The 16,582-nt window shown below is 26.4% G+C and overlaps 1 non-coding gene across 1 annotated transcript; it reads right to left on the reverse strand.

Moving 5' to 3' along the window:
• Positions 1 to 13,510: 13,510 nt before the first annotated feature.
• LOC149512957 (small nucleolar RNA Z122) lies at positions 13,511 to 13,596 on the reverse strand. The gene has a single exon (XR_016331781.1). It is a non-coding gene; the product is annotated as a small nucleolar RNA Z122 (small nucleolar RNA).
• Positions 13,597 to 16,582: the final 2,986 nt, after the last annotated feature.

Here is a 16,582-nt window from a genome sequence, read left to right on the forward strand (position 1 = left end):
TTTTAGCAGTCGACCTCAAGTTTTTGCAGTTCTTAAGGAGACAATGCCTTTATCACATCAAAGTTAAATTATAGAAGATGTTTAAGTGATCTGGACAATGGAACTTTGCCAGGAGAAGAATAAGAATTCTTACCAAATTAAGGACAGCCAAGTCCCCAATAATATGCCTCTTTTGAAGATTTTTCTTGTTAATTTCTCCGTCACACACAATTCTACAAAAAGAAAGTAGTAATAAATGAAGCATGGCATAAAACAATCAATGAAAGAGTTTTTACATGTTGGATTTTTTTCTTAAGAAACTTAAATATTTGGGTTTTTAGTTAAATTTGTGATTGTGAATATGAATTTTTTAAAATAAAAAAATTAGGATTTTTATATTTATTAAAAAGGATGTTATAAATCAACAATTATATAATCTGTTAATAAAATATCCATAATAAAAATTCAAATTTTGATAAATTCATATAAAAAATGTGTTAAAAATTATTGAAAATATAACCTTTTATTATTATTATTATATCGGACTTCAATCAAAAAGTGATTCGCATTTCCCAATCATCTCATAATTTTCATTTTAAGTTGTACATAAAACCAAGAACAAAAAGCATAAATTCGCCAAAGTTGATTCCAGACAACAACATATTATTGTAGGCGCATTTCCTTGTTAAAATGTGGATTACCCTTTTTGAATTTTATAATAAGAATTGTGCGCTTAATCCGTGTCAACAGAAATTTCTACCCACAGCTACAACAACCAATTCTTTGCCATTTGAATTCGTGGAAAGGAGGTTTTTTCATACAATGATTAAATAGATTGAAACCTCTTGAGATTCTTATTCAAAAAAAAAATAAAAATAAAAATAATAATAATAATAATAATAATAATGTTTGAAAATACTTTTACATACAACTTCAAAGCTTTATAGTTTTCCAATTGTTTTCTAGTGGTGTACATGTTTTCTAAAAATACATTATTTAGTTCAATTGATTCGTAATATCATTTTTAAGAGTTGAGTTTTAATATATTTAAAATTTAAAATTTTAATATTTATAATTTTTTTCATATTTTTAAATTGTGACCTTCCTTTATATAAAAGATATAATTTTTGAAAAATATATAATTTAAATCCAATCTTTTAGAGTAGAGGATACATATGCATTTCTCGTAATCGCAGGCTCAAATATTTTTAATTTTTGAAAGAAATTAACTTATATCATTGTAAAAAATTTTTATTTTATATATTTTTTAATTATTTATTTCAATAAATTGTTATGTGTTTTATAAAATTATTTAAATCAATAATTAAAAAATATAAAAGTAAAAATTTTTACACATATAAATTGATTTTACTCTTTTTATTTTATATAAATATGTAAAAGCGAAAGATTTAAAAAAAAAAGTATCCTTACGTCAATAATTTTAAAAGATTGCTCCGTGTGCCATAATAACTTTTTGACTAAATTAATTACAATTAGTCAGTTTTGACTAATCAATACGCCTGCCATCAATAAATAAATTACTAATAAAATAGTCTTAAATATTCACTCGAAACTAATTTTAATTTTTAATTAGATTAATTGGTCCTGATTACATTTGTTCTTTTTTTTTTTTTTTTTCTTTTCCTTTCTCTTGAATGTGAAGAGTTTTGTTTCTACACTATATATGTAATATGAACAAACTTGACTATGTCTATAAGCTAATAAAAGCACTAATGGAATTTTTCATCAGTTAATAACCTCTCCAATTGACGTTTTGGAACTAATTTTAAGTTGCCTTATAAAATAGTTTTTCATCAATTAATTGACGTTTGACATTACTGTTTTAAAAAATTGGATATGAGAAAAATATGTTTAAAAAATGTTATAAAAAATTATTATAAAAAAAATCATTTTAAATTTTTAAGTGTTTAGTTTTACTGTAAAAAATTAAAATATCTAAAATCTACATGATATTCATAAGGAAGAAACGGCTTATTTTTGTCAAAAATAAATAATTAAATGGCATTTGATAATTTTATTTTTAAATCATAAATTTCAAGCCGCAACATTTTTTAATTAGTTTTTGTGCTTGGTTCATTTTTAATAAAAGTGATAATGATTTAGATTAGATTAGATTGAATTTGATTTAATTTTTTCAGATATTATATAATATTATAAAGTTTTAAAATTCAAATTAATCTTTCATACGATTTAATTTAAGTTGAACCAAATTTTATCGATACAATTTAATTTATCAATTTTTAAATTTTAAATTTTATTATTTTTTATATATTATTTTAAGGACAAGATCAACTTATACACGTATAAAACTAAAATGTTTATATATTTTTTTTAATAATTAATTTTAATAAATCCAAATAATGAAAAGACAAATAAAAAAATGGTTTAACCTCATTTTTTGAATTTATTAAAATCAATAGTTAAAAAAATATAAAAAGTGTAAATTTTTTTTTTGTGTGACCGAATCCTTTTTTATTATTTTAATATAAAATTTTAATATATTTAAATAGATTTTGATATAAAATAATTATTTTTGTTTTATAAAAAATTAAAAATATATAAAAACTAATAAAAATATATAATTCGATTTTATTCATTTTTTTAGTCTTTTACTTTTTATTTAAAATTTAATTCGAATCTAATATTTATATTTAATATCCAAATTGATAAAAAAAAAAAATTGATTCAAACTAAACCAAATATTACGATTTTGAATTAATTTTCGTAATTTTTTTTACTCACTTCTAAGTTTTAGCAGTAAAGAAATGCTTTTAATACTAACCTAGTATTTTAGCATTGCTTTTGCAATAAAAAAAAATTAAACCCAAATACAATACTAAACGAGACTTAAATATAAAAGCTTTTTTACATATGCTGTTCGTATTTCTTTTATCATCTTCAAAGCAAAATTCAAATTGTAAAGACATAGAATTAAAGATCATAATTCAATTAGTTATTATGAGGAGAATTTAAATGCATGTTATATTTAGTATGCATAAACAAAGGCGGACTCAAATGGCAAAGATAAAAAAAAATAAAATAAAATAATAAAATTTGAAAGAATAATTTTCTTTGGATAATTTCAAAACTTTTTTGGGACACTTTTTTTATCTATAAAATTAATAAATTTGATAATAATTTTTTTATATATATTATAAGTAAACACACAAAAAAATCCTGAATCCGTTGTTGTGCATAAAAAATTTGTTATAAAAAATAATAAAATAAAATCCAACAGATATTATATGCTAAATGCTAATTCATAAGTCATAATATCATTTAATTTAACTGTTTTTACCATTTAACCACCATAATTTTTTTTTCTTTTGATTCAACACTTAAAATTAGAAAAAGTTTTACCGACATCAAACCATATTTGAGAGTTATGAAAAATAATAAAATAAAAATCTAATAACTATTATATACTAACTTCTATGTTAACCAATTTTTAATGATCTTTTATCAATATAATAATTTTTTAATTCAATAATTAATTAATATTTTTTTAAAAAAATCAACCGTAAAAAATATCAAAACAAATATAAATATTAATATTCATGCAACACTAATTTACCATAAATCAACATAAAAATTGCACTTATAAAACTCAAGATCCAACATATTCATAACAACTAAAACTAAAAAAATTACCAATGCAATAAGTTTTTAATTCAATAATTATTAAACTTTAAGAAAATAACAAATTTTAAAATTTTAAAAAGTTGAATTTCAATATAAAAACTAAAGAATAATTTTCATCTAAGTTTAATTTACTATAAAAATTAATATAAAATTATACTTACGGAATCAGGATGTAACATACCTATAACAACTAAAAACAAATAAACTTCACTCGTATAATTATTAAATAAAATCAAATAAAAACTTTAAACTAAACCTAATATATTATAATTAATAATGCTCCACCCACAAAAAAATGTCTAATTTCAAATTTGCTAAGTGTTTACATCCAAAATTCCAAGTGTCATTTAAAATGATCACTGGAATTAGTTGTAATATATAAATTATAATTATAATTATAATTTACATTATAATTATAAATTTATTTTTTTATTCCTTATCTTTCTTTCTTTTCTGCCCACTCTTGACCCCATTTGTTTCCTTTTTTTTTTTTCCTTGACATAAAAAAGCCTTAAAAATTAAAAAAAAATAAAATCATCCCATGAGAGGGTGATTGTGTATCACATGGCAGCCTATCAACCCCAGATAAATATTCTCTTTAAATTAAAATGGAGTGTATAATTTACATAATTTCTCAATAATCATTAGCATATATACCAATTAGTCAAGTCAAGCTTGTAGGTGTAAGTAAACCGCCCTAGAAGCTAGCCGAACATACAAGTTTATGGATGTTAATCCACGACTTGGACTACTTTTGTTTATTCCAACTTTCATAGAGAGGTATAGACATTAACAGCACACAACTATACGAATCACGAACTTTTGATTGTCAAATCCCATTATTCATTTCTTTATGAAAATCAAATAGATTCCAGAATTTGTTTGAACATAAAAGAATCTAAATATAATAAAATATTACATTTTAATTTTTTAAAAATTTTAATTTATTTTTAAACTTTTTTTACTTTTATATTTATATGGTTGAAAAAGATAATATTTCGCGTATAAATTTTTTCAAATCTATAATCTTTAAGCATCAGTTTCAATGTTATGCTTATTAATTGAAAAATCAATTAACACATCTACGTTATAAAGGAATTTTTCAAAACTTTTAAATTTTTTTTTAATTTTAAAGAAGAAAGCTTTAAATTTGTATTTTAAAAAAGAAATACACGCATTTATTATAAATCAAATGCTTAAATATAACTTAGATAGTTGTTGAATTGTAATTTAATGTTTGATAGACCTTGCTGAAAACATATATTTTACATCTTGCATTTTAGTTCTAACCTTTAAAAGTTTTGTCCAAGTAATTTTTTAGTTTGTCCATTTTGATAACCATACTAAAAAGCTTATAACTTTCTATATTTGCTTTTGAAAAAGCTACACACTAAAAGTATATAGTTACCAGTGAAGTATATGAATTTGAGTATTCTCTCTCTCAATTTATATATGGTGAGTTTGGTATTCGGTAATGTGCATAATTTTTTTTATAAAAAAAGAAAAGAAAAATTAATTCCAATCAAACTAAAAATTTGAAGTGTTAGAAGAAATGGAATTTTTGTATTTTCAATTGTGTAAAAGTTTGTACAAAAGAGCCTTATATATTGAAAAGATTCTTAGTAACTTAGAAGATTATCATATGATGTTAAGATAACCGCCCACAATGGGTGGGTGTAATCCCGTGCATGAAGCAATCTTTAAATAAAAACTTCCTTAGGCACTTTACAAATACTAAAATTTAAAAGAAAAAATGTTGCCCAATTTTTCATAAGAGGATTTGGCCATTAACAAGAAAAAAAAGTCTAACAAAAACAAAAGAAAAGAAATTGAGAAAAGGAAGAAAGCGATCGAGCAAGCATTGTACAACTTTCAAGAGGAATTTTTGCTTTCCTATATTGAAGGACTTACGCTATGAAAACAAATAATTTTCAAACTGTGATCTTGTTCAACAATCAATAATTCAAATAAAGTTTTCACTTCCACTTTCGTTAAACAAGTAAGTATATATGATTATGTTTGTATGTATCTTGCATGAATTTTGTCTTTCATTGGTATCAGAGTTAGGTTAGCTTGTGTTTGATTAACTTGTATGTTTTTCATAACCGAAAAGATGATTTGTTCTTGTATGCTTGTGAATATTCATAGGAGTTAACATAATTTTTTGTGTTTTTGGTATAATTAATATTGTTGTGATAATTCTTGGAATAATAAAAAAAAGAGAAATGTTATTGATGTTTTGTCATTTTGGACCAATTTTTTTTTCGATTTCTAGATAGTGCATCTAAATACCCTAAACAAAACTTTTTAAAAAATTTATTTTTGTCATTGGTTGACTTTGGGATGTCAGATCACACAAGAATGATTAAGATAAGTCTTAACCATTTTTTTAACTTGTATTGATTCATAAATTCATAATTTCTTCTATAATTTTGTTATAAAAAATTATGATTGTTTTCGTGATAACTCCCATCATTATAAGGACATAAGCATAATTTCTAAGAGTCATAAGGTTGATAGTGGAATTGATAGTAAATGCATCTAAATGATGATTTTAAGAGGCATATCATCAAGGTCAATAGCATGATCTAAGAATTAATCTAACATGTTATATGTGAAATCAATATATATGTTATTGATTATATGTTGGTAACCTTATGGTTAATAGGAGTTCTAAGATAATTTATTTGTTTTATCTTAGAATGATCGATTTTGCATAATAAAATAAATTAGTGATAATCAAACACATTAAAAAATAGAATTTGATCGGGAACATAGTGATCTTTTGGTTATATTTTTATGTGAATGATTTTCATTGTTTTATTTGTGACATTGTGGCAAAATAAAAAGTGTGCAATGCTAGGAATTAATTAATGCATGTATCTCGAATGTAGAATTAGGCTTTAAAATGGCTTTTGCTTCTAAGAATATTGTTACTGAGTTAAACAAGGGTGAAAAGCTAAATGAGGATCAAAGAACAAGAGGTATTTGATGTTCTAAACAATGTCGTTGATAAGCCCGAGAAAGGGAATACATCCTTGCACATAAAATATTGCTATGCTTATGAATCCTAAAAAAAGAAAAACTACACTGCAAACATTATGTTACTTAGTACCATGGAGAATGATATTATAAGTGAGTTTTAATATCATGGAATAGCCAAAGAGATTTGGAGTGCATTGAAAACAAAGTTTTGTGCAACTTCAATTATTAAGCTGATGCAGCTTACTATCAAGTGAAGACACCCCAATCTGTCTAGAGGTTTACAAGATATGGATTCTATTAACAAAAAATAAAAAATAATAAAAAAATGGAAAAACCAAAAAAAAAAAATGGTTGAAGAGTTTAAATTGAATTAAAGGTTTGGAGTTAGAACTCATAAGGGATTAAAATCCTATATGGCTTAGGATTTTCGAATTTGAAACCCTATAAATACAGCTTTGGACACACAACACAGAAAAAGCAATATTGAAACATAGAGGAAGCATAAAGCAAAAAAATTTTCGAAGTTTTTTAGGTAAAAAAAATTTTTAGGAAATTTTTTGGAAATTTTCTAGATTTCGACGAAATTTTTATGCATCGGTTGAATTTTTCAGCAAGCATTCCAGAATCCAATTGAAGATTTCGATCAACTTGAATTTTTCGATGAATGTCCAGCAAACCTACCCAAATTTTGATGACTTTTTCCAGAATCCAGTAAAGATTCAACCAGAGTTCTTCGATTTCTAGAGAGATAATGAGAGAAAAGAAAAGGGAAGAGAGAGAAGGGGAACCAAAATCTGAGGGAAAAAGGCTAAAACTTGGCCTTTTATATCGTTGTAAAATAACATCATTTTGACATTAAGATTCACGCGTTTCCATTCGGGTGACCCCACCCTTAGCGTGACCTTTTTTTTAACCCGCGTTTGACCCACGTACCAGCCAATGCTTTGAGCCAAGCCGAGTCACCAAGCCGTATCCCTCGAGCCGTTTTCTGTGCTTCGAGCCGAGCTGCGTTGAATCCCTTAAGCCTAGCTGTTTCATTTTTTTGTATTATTTTTTTTTTCATTTATTTATTTATAGCGTGTTTGTTTACTTTTTAGGGGTATTTTTGCATGATTAAGTTTAGGAAAATATAAAATAAATTTCGAGAATAAATATTAATTATCCAATGATAGAATTTTTAGAAATTCCAAATGATAAATTTCTATAAAATTCATAGGTGAGAAATTTTGTCTAAATTTATCCCAAATGGTGGAATAATTTAGATAAAATTTTAACAATAATAATTAATATTTATTTTAAAACAAAAAAAAAGAAAAGATAATAAATAAAAAATAAAAATTTTGGTTGAAAATATTTAACAATTATCCAACGATTAGATTTTTAGCAATTTCAAATGGTAAATTTTTTAAAAAATCTCTAAGTGAAAATTTTCTTTAAATTTGTCCCAAATAATAAATTAATTTAAATGAAATTTCAATAAATAAATAATTATCATATTATTTTTTTTCAAAGACAAAAAAAATGAAAAAAGAAAAAAATTTTCTAAATTGACCCAAATGGTGAAAAATTTAAAAATCCAATAAAAAAATAAAAAGAATTTCTAAATAGGCCCAAATGGTAGATAATTTAAAAATTCAAAATAAGAAAATATTTTTAATTTGGTCCAAATAGTGAAATAATTAGATATACTTTTGATAAAAAATAATAAATAAACATTTTTTCGATGACAGAGCCTTTTCAAGAAAATAAATGAGATCTTTAAATACTCTTGAGGTGAAAAAATATTTTTAAGAGTTTTACTGAATTGATGGAGAGTCTTAAAAATTATTTCTAATATTTTAACATAAAATTTAAGACCATTAGAATCAAGACCCTAGGATAAATTTAAAATTATATAGTACCATCCTTCGGATAGGCATGTGGGGATACTATAAACCTTTCTCACATGTAACCAAACTTTCGAACCCTGTTCTGGTTAGTAGACCCGAACCTATTCTTTTAAGGACTCTTAGTCAAGCTTAGGAGTTCCTTAAGATAATAGATTCCTTAGGTGGCCAATCACACCTAGTTAAAAAAGATTGGTGACAACTCCATTAATTTGTTAAGTCTAGTTATAGGTTTACGGATCTATATGTTATGACAATTTGGCAACTTTACTAGGGACAGGCATAGAGAGCCAAGCCATAAACTTTTGAATTTATCCTATTCTTTGGTTTAATGATTTTAAATTGTATTGATTTGTATTATCTGTTTACTAACATTTTTTTTTTTGTCTTTTATTTTTGGGGCATGAAACCTATATGTTCATTCACACACACTATCACATGCATTTGCATTACATGAGCTCTATACCCGGGCTTCATCCCTCTTAGGAGGGAATAAAGTACATACGCTCTCATGAGATGATAATCTCCTTAATGGCTAGTGAAATACTCCCACTCAAATTGAATCCTTTTCATTAATAGCTTGTGATGGGTAAGGATTGGACTGCCTTACTAGTCTATGAAGGATAATGATGTAAAGAACAATTTGAGAACCTTTAGTGGTCAAAGTCACCGAACCCTACATATAGTTTACACTTAAGAGGCCAACCTTAGGATAGAGCCCTTCTTACCCAGTGATAAATGTAACCTAAAACTAAGACACAAGAAAAAACGGTTTGTGATCTAACCATTTTGATTGTTTGACTTTGTGCATTTGTATGATCATGTCATGTGTTATTTTCATGGTCATATGTAACATTGGGTATCTGCATCACTTTCATTTCATCCGTGAAACTAACCATTTTGTTTGTTTGAACTCATGTCATGCATTTACATCATTTTCATATTAGATTTCATCCATGAAAATACACATTTCATCAACATACCAAATATAAAGCATAGAATATCATTTCTGATCATAATTGTGGTACTCAAGGTTCAAAGATAACTCCACCAACCAAGAATCCCATACATTGAACTCACCAATACAATACAAAGGTTCGAGTCAGATAGATGGAACAAGAAAATTCCAACCACCTTGAGAGGATAGAGAAAGCTCAAGAGAAGCTAGAAGGAGAGTTTAATAAGATTTTGGAAGCTTTGAACAAGTTAAATAAGGGAAAAGGTATAAAAGAAAGTACTAGCCAACAAGACCATCCATCACAAAAAGTGTATGAACCACTGTACCTTTCTAGTTTTGGGCCACATCAAGCCCAACCCGTACAAGATCTACCACCCCAGCAGTTCACATACTTTGTAGGGTATACATACCGTGGAATATCATCAGCTTCAAACCCCAGACAATATCAAAGTTATGTGAATCCTGTCTTTATTGAAAAGGCAGTAGAACCAATACTAATCCCTAATTTGGATGATCTAGAAGAGAAAGAGAAGCTAAAGCCAAAGGAGAAGAAGACTTTAGAAGCCTCAAAAGTTGAATAGAAAATGAATTCATTAGAGGAAAGGTTGCGGGCTGCAAAGGGTATTGATTTTTACGATTCAGTGGATGCAGCTGGGCTCTATTTAGTCCCATATGTGGTTATTTTTGCTGAATTATTTATTTTTGTTGTTTGATCAAACATGGAAATTAAGCCCTTCTTGTTCACTTTTTCTCTCATGACATTTATTTAACCATAGTATGCATGCTTTTGCAATCGAATTTTACATTAATTGACTTGTAATTTTGGCATTCGTAGCTAATTTTGGTTCTTAATGCTAAGTATGTCTTTATTAACATGAAGAAAGAACAAATATAATTGGTAAGAGCAAATACTTATTACATACTTATTATATATGGGCACACTCTAATACAATAATTTCTTTAAATAATTATGCACTCCCACACTATTTTCTCTATACTCATAAACTCTTTATTACTTTTCTATATCACTTCTCACTTACTCACCCACACTCACTCTTTTACTTTACTCCATCTCGGTTCCACACCACAGCACACTACACTTCACACCATTATGCTCAAAACAACGCCATTTATGTAGGGATTATGTTGGTTACAACTTTGACTTTAAAAAAATCCAAAAAAATCCAAGTTTTAGGATTTCTTTCCTCATCCATATGTTATGCCATGTATATGATGGCGCTCTTCCTAACTCTTCCTCCTAGAAGTTGGTATTGGGGAAATCCTTGCTTTTAAAACTCTGTGAACAAGCAAAGAAGAGTTCTGCATCAATCACCACCCCTATTTTGCATTCAAGGCCTTGTTAAATAATTCCATATCTCTGAAGCCCATGCCTCCCTCGCCTCCCTCTTTCTTCCTCATATGCATTTGTCACCATTTTAACCAGTGAATCCCTTCTTTTTTTTTCCATCAAGTGCTACCACCAGTATCGGCTTATGGTCTTGTTGAGTTCTTGGCACAATCGTTTTGGGAACATAAAGCATGACATGGCATTTGAAGGCATCGATTGTAGTACCGCCTTGATGAACACTTATTTCCTACCGAACGATAACCATCTGTGACTTCATTATTTTATTTTTTTGTCCATCTTTTCTAGGATCTCCTTGAAGGCCCTTTTTTTCCCCTCCTAATGAACATTGGTAGCCCCAAATAGTTCTCTGGATTGGATGTGGTTTGCACTCCGAATATGTTCTTCGTCATTTCAACTTTATTATTTCTTGTGTTTGTGCTGAAGAATAGCCTTGACTTATCATAGTTAATCCGCTGTCGCAAACCTTTTTCATATACCTTTAGCAAGTCCTTCACCAAGTTGCATTCGGTTTGTTTTGCCTTAAAAAAGAGCAAACTTTCATCTGCAAAGAAAATGTGGGTAATTCTTGGCCTACGGGTGCTTACACGAATACCTTGCAATAGTCCCTTCTTTTGTTTTTTGTATAATAGTGCTGACAATCCCTCTTTACAAATCAAAAACAAATACGATGACAGTAGGTCCCCTTGTCGAAGACCACTCTCGGGAGAAATAGTGTCAATTAGAGTACATTTTGTAACCACCTTATAAGTTACAGAGAAAATACATTTCATTATCAGATTCCTTCACCTATCCCTAAAGCCTAATCTACCCATGATTTCATTAATACATTGCCATTCCACCCCATCGTAGGCTTTGCTCATATCTAACTTAAGAGCAACCCACCTATCTCTACCTCTCTTTTTCCATTTCATGCTACGTAGCAGCTCATATGCGATAAGGACATTGACCGAAAGAAGCCTACCAAGCACGAAAGCACTTTGGTTTTCACTAATGCACTCAGATAGAATAAGTTTCAATCTATTTGCTAGAGTTTTATCAATGATTTTGTAGAGCACGTTACACAACTAATGGGTCTGAACTGGGTCATTCTCCTAGGATTATTAGTTTTAGGAATAAGAACAATGTGGGTTTCATTGACATTATCTAGACTACCATTTTCATTCGAAAAATCTAAACAGAAAGTAATAACTTCAGGCCCTACGGTTTGCCAAAAAGTATGGTAAAATAATGCTTACATACCGTTAAGTCCCGAAGCTTTGTTGGGATGAATTTGTTTGACTGCCTCATAAATCTCCTTTGCTGTGAACTTTGATAGGATAGAATCATTCATCTTTTTTGTGATACAAGGAGCAAATGATTCCAAGATATGGTCTAGCTTAGGTGGTCCTTGAGAGCTGAATAGGGTCTTGAAGTAGTGAACTGCTTGTTTGGCAACTTCTTTTTCTCCTTCATGCCACACTCCGTTCCGATCCTCTACACCAACTATTCTATTTACTCTTTTTCTGTGTTGCTTGAGCATGGAAAAAAACGTGTATTCCTATCTCCGTTCTTTAGCCAATTAATTCATGATCTCTGCTTACAAAACATTTTTTCTTGTTCCAAGTATCATTCAGTTTTTTCTTTAGTTCCATGCCTGCGTATTGTTTTGCCCGTCTTTTGAATCATATCCTATGCTTTGTATCTCTTCGAAGTAGCTAGCTCACCATAAAACCTTGTAATCTTCCATTTCTTACCTTCCGCTTCCACTAAGTCCATGTCGATATGATATTTAAAGTAACTTCTCAATGTTAAACTTATTTCTTCTCTCCATAACATAGCTAATCCTCCACTCCTCCCCCACCATATCAACTACGAACATTCCAATATAGATTGTCGTCTCACCCTATCTATCTTTGCCTTATTAGAGATAGTTTCTAACAAAAACACCACCTCGGGATCTTCTTTCTTCATAATGTTTCGAAGATCACGAACTGCCCATGGGTTGCCAAGATCATTGTTAATAGAAAAGAAAGAAATCAAAATTTCACAACTTGCGTCGCTTCTACCAAACCAACATTGGTCCATTTCTCAAACCCTTGTCATGTCAGTGGTTATGAGAACATAAGTTATACAACTAACCAATTAAAATTTAATATTTTATAAAATTTATAAAAAAATTATATAAAATTTATGCTTTAAATATTAAATTTTTTACATATTTTTTATTATAATGACTAATTATAAGGTTATAATAAAAAATTTAAAATAAATTATGATTTACTAATTATAAAATGATAATAAAAATATTTTAAATAAAATGCTCTCAATGATTGTTCTTATTTTTAATCCAAAGAGTTCATTTATATCATTCTAAAAGATAAATTTTAGATAAAATTCTTTAAATAAAATTTATAAAATTATTCCTAAAAATAATTTAATCTAAAAATTAATAATATGTGAAAAAATATTTTTATCTTACACAAAGTTAAGTTGATAACCGAATACATACAACCCTAAAAACAAACGGAACAACTCTAAAAGCATACGAAACCAATCTTGAACATAACAAGATTTGTATATGTTCCATTCATCTACTCCCCTGATTTTATATCAAGAAATACCCTAAGTTTTCCATAAAACTTGTAACTTTGAATGTTGTATATGCTACAATGAAAAATGTAGTTTTTGAAGTTTGGGATCAGACTAACGTACAATATATAATTCTTCAAAGCTTACTCAGATACTATCCAGCAATTAAGCTGTCATCATTTACCAATTGCCATGGTTGAAATACCAATTTCTCAATCCTAAATTTTATCAAGGAACCCATTAGAAGGCAAAACTACTAAGGATTTAAGGCAAAGGAAATAACTAAAATTACCCAAATAATTCAAATTCTTGACAAAAGCTTATAATCTCTGAAAGAACCGAGATATTCATGTAAAATTTCCCATTTCTTTTTCAATTTGATTAAAGCAAATCAATAACATCAAGCACTCAAAAAACAGCCCAAATGCATTAAAAAAAAAAGAGAAAGAAACCTTTTTCACTTAAAAACAGAAGTCAAAATTAAAGAAAAAAAAAAAAGAACCCATGTGAAAAGTAAACGTGAAGAACATTTCTTCCTCTTAGAAAAATGATTAACACAAAACCAAATCAAAGGTTTTTCCACATCTGAAAAACAAATTCATGTTAAAAAAAAAAAGGAAAAACAATGGAGTAATTGCTCTCAGTTGAAAGGCCAAGGTTATCCACATAAGAGACCAAGAAGAAGGTAACTTGTTCTCTCCAAAATTTAAGACAAACAAAAAAGCCAAAAACTTCAAGTGTTTGACAAAATATTTCTTCCATAATCTAAAAGAAAAGGATATGTAATAAAAATACATTTACCTCAACCCCTAGAAAACAGAATCGTTAAGCAAATATCAAACACGAGGCATAGACAAAAAATTTTTGCTTTGTCTTAAATCAAAGAGAAAAACCTAAACTCCAAGATCTCCATTTTCAGTGTGTTTAAAGCAAATATCAATCATCATTGAGCAAAAAAACACAAAACCCCAATTTTAAAAACTGTAAAACTTACGAGAAAATGCAAGAATCCATTGAAAATATAAGTAAATTTAAAAGTAGGAAACTGCATGTCCAGAAGTACATTTGATTTTGCATCTTTTCATATCCTCTTTAGTGTTTTTGTTTTTTAGTGAACACTGAGAATCATAGAGAGATGCTATTGAGAAAGTGAAAATTTAGAGATTGATTGCGCTTTAGTAAGAGGAGTTTGGTAGGTGTCGAACGGTTTAAAGCTGTGGGTGATTCATTTATATAGTTTCAAAAGATAAAATATTTAGCAAAGTTAGGGTTATAAAAGGAGATATGTGTTGGCTTGTGCTCTATTCAAGGTCAATCGAGCTATGAGTCTAAACCCGAAATTCAAGTTGATTTACGTTGGGATAAAATTTATTTACATTAGAATCAGATTGAACCGCTAGTCCAATCTGATAAATCGATGAATTGATGCTAAAATTGGTCCAATTCTATAATTAAATCAATTTTATAATTAAATCACTTTAAATGGTTATGAACCAATGGTTTATATAATAAACCAATAAGTCAGGCAATTTTTTTTAATCAAATTGGTTCAATACTAACTAATAAATTTAGATAAAATATATAAAAAAAAATCCTTCAAGTATTCAAAATAATCTAATTAAACCATCATACTAATATTTCATCTAAATAAGTCCCCTCAATACTTATTTTTTATTATTAAAGTCCTTGCATCATTATATTAATAATATGTTGGCATATTTTTACATGTGAATAATAATATTGTAATAAAACTTATACATGTATAAAAATAAGCAATTTAAAAAAAATCTAACAAAAAATTTTATTAATTGATACCATAATTAAAAATAATTATAAAATTAATAATATATAAAATTAATAAAAAATAAAATGTTAATAAAAATGATTAATTATTTGACCATGATAAAAAATAATTAATAAAAGAAAATGTATATATGTAAAATTAATAAAAAAATCTACATTCATATAAAAATATATAAATGATTTTAATTTTCTTTTTACTAATTTTCATATAAATATAAATATTTCCTTTTTGTTAATTTTATATATAGATATTTCTTTTTTATTACATAAAGATTAATTATTACATATTAATAAATAATATTTATATTTTAATAAATATAAATAATAATTTATTACATATTATTATTATATATATTAAAATATAAATATTATTTCTAACTATTAAAATATAAAATATGATTTTAATAAAATGTTAAGTAATTTCATTTCTAACTAGTAATTAATTGTTCTATGAATTTTATATTTTAAAATTTATAGTTTATGATATACCTTAATATTTATAGTTTTATAGTTGAACTATTAAACTACAACTTTAGTTAAAAGTTTAAATTTTGAATTTTTAAAATATTTATATTTTTTATAATATTTTTATTGAACTGAGAATTGACCCATGATCTGGTGGCTGAAATATTGAACTGATGACCCAAAATATTGAATGATTTAATATTCGATCCAATTTTGATAATTATGGTATTTACAGTTTTTAAATCTTTCATTTGAATTTTATTTTGGGCTCTAAATTATAAATTGTTTTATAATATTCTTAAAACTTTTAAAATAACGTTAAAATGATTCTCAAATCAAATTTTATATGAGAATTACAACTTAAGATAATAGATATAAAATTATTACTTTTTATTATCATATTAAAATATATTTATTAAAAATAAATAAATTTTTAAGAATAAAGTATAAGAATCATTTTTCCTTTAATTTTAAAATTTCAACTTAAAATTAGAGGCAAAATGGTAACTTAATTTTGTAATAATTATAAAAATTTTATTTTCTTTCTAATAAATACATTTTGTATTATAGCAAAAAGTAATAGTTCTAGGTTAATTATCCCAATTTGTTTTCTTTCTTTCTTTCATTTTATTTTATTAAATTTTATTTCCTCAATATTTAAAAATTTTGATAAAAAATTAAATTAAACCTTTTAAAAATAAATTTAGAAATTATTTTTAATAAATATGAGAGAAATGAAGCATACCCAAATAATTTAAAGGTATTTATTAGAAAAGAAATAAATTTATAAAATTTTTTAGAAGAAAACAAAAATATCATTTTTACCCTTGATTTTAAAAATTCAATTTCAAATTAAGGGCAAAATGGTACTTTACTTTATTTCATAATAATTATACAAATTTTATT

The sequence above is a fragment of the Durio zibethinus genome, chromosome 21 (genome assembly GCF_047325235.1).
Source record: "Durio zibethinus cultivar Kanyao isolate XHJ-2024 chromosome 21, ASM4732523v1, whole genome shotgun sequence".
NCBI lineage: Eukaryota > Viridiplantae > Streptophyta > Magnoliopsida > Malvales > Malvaceae > Durio > Durio zibethinus.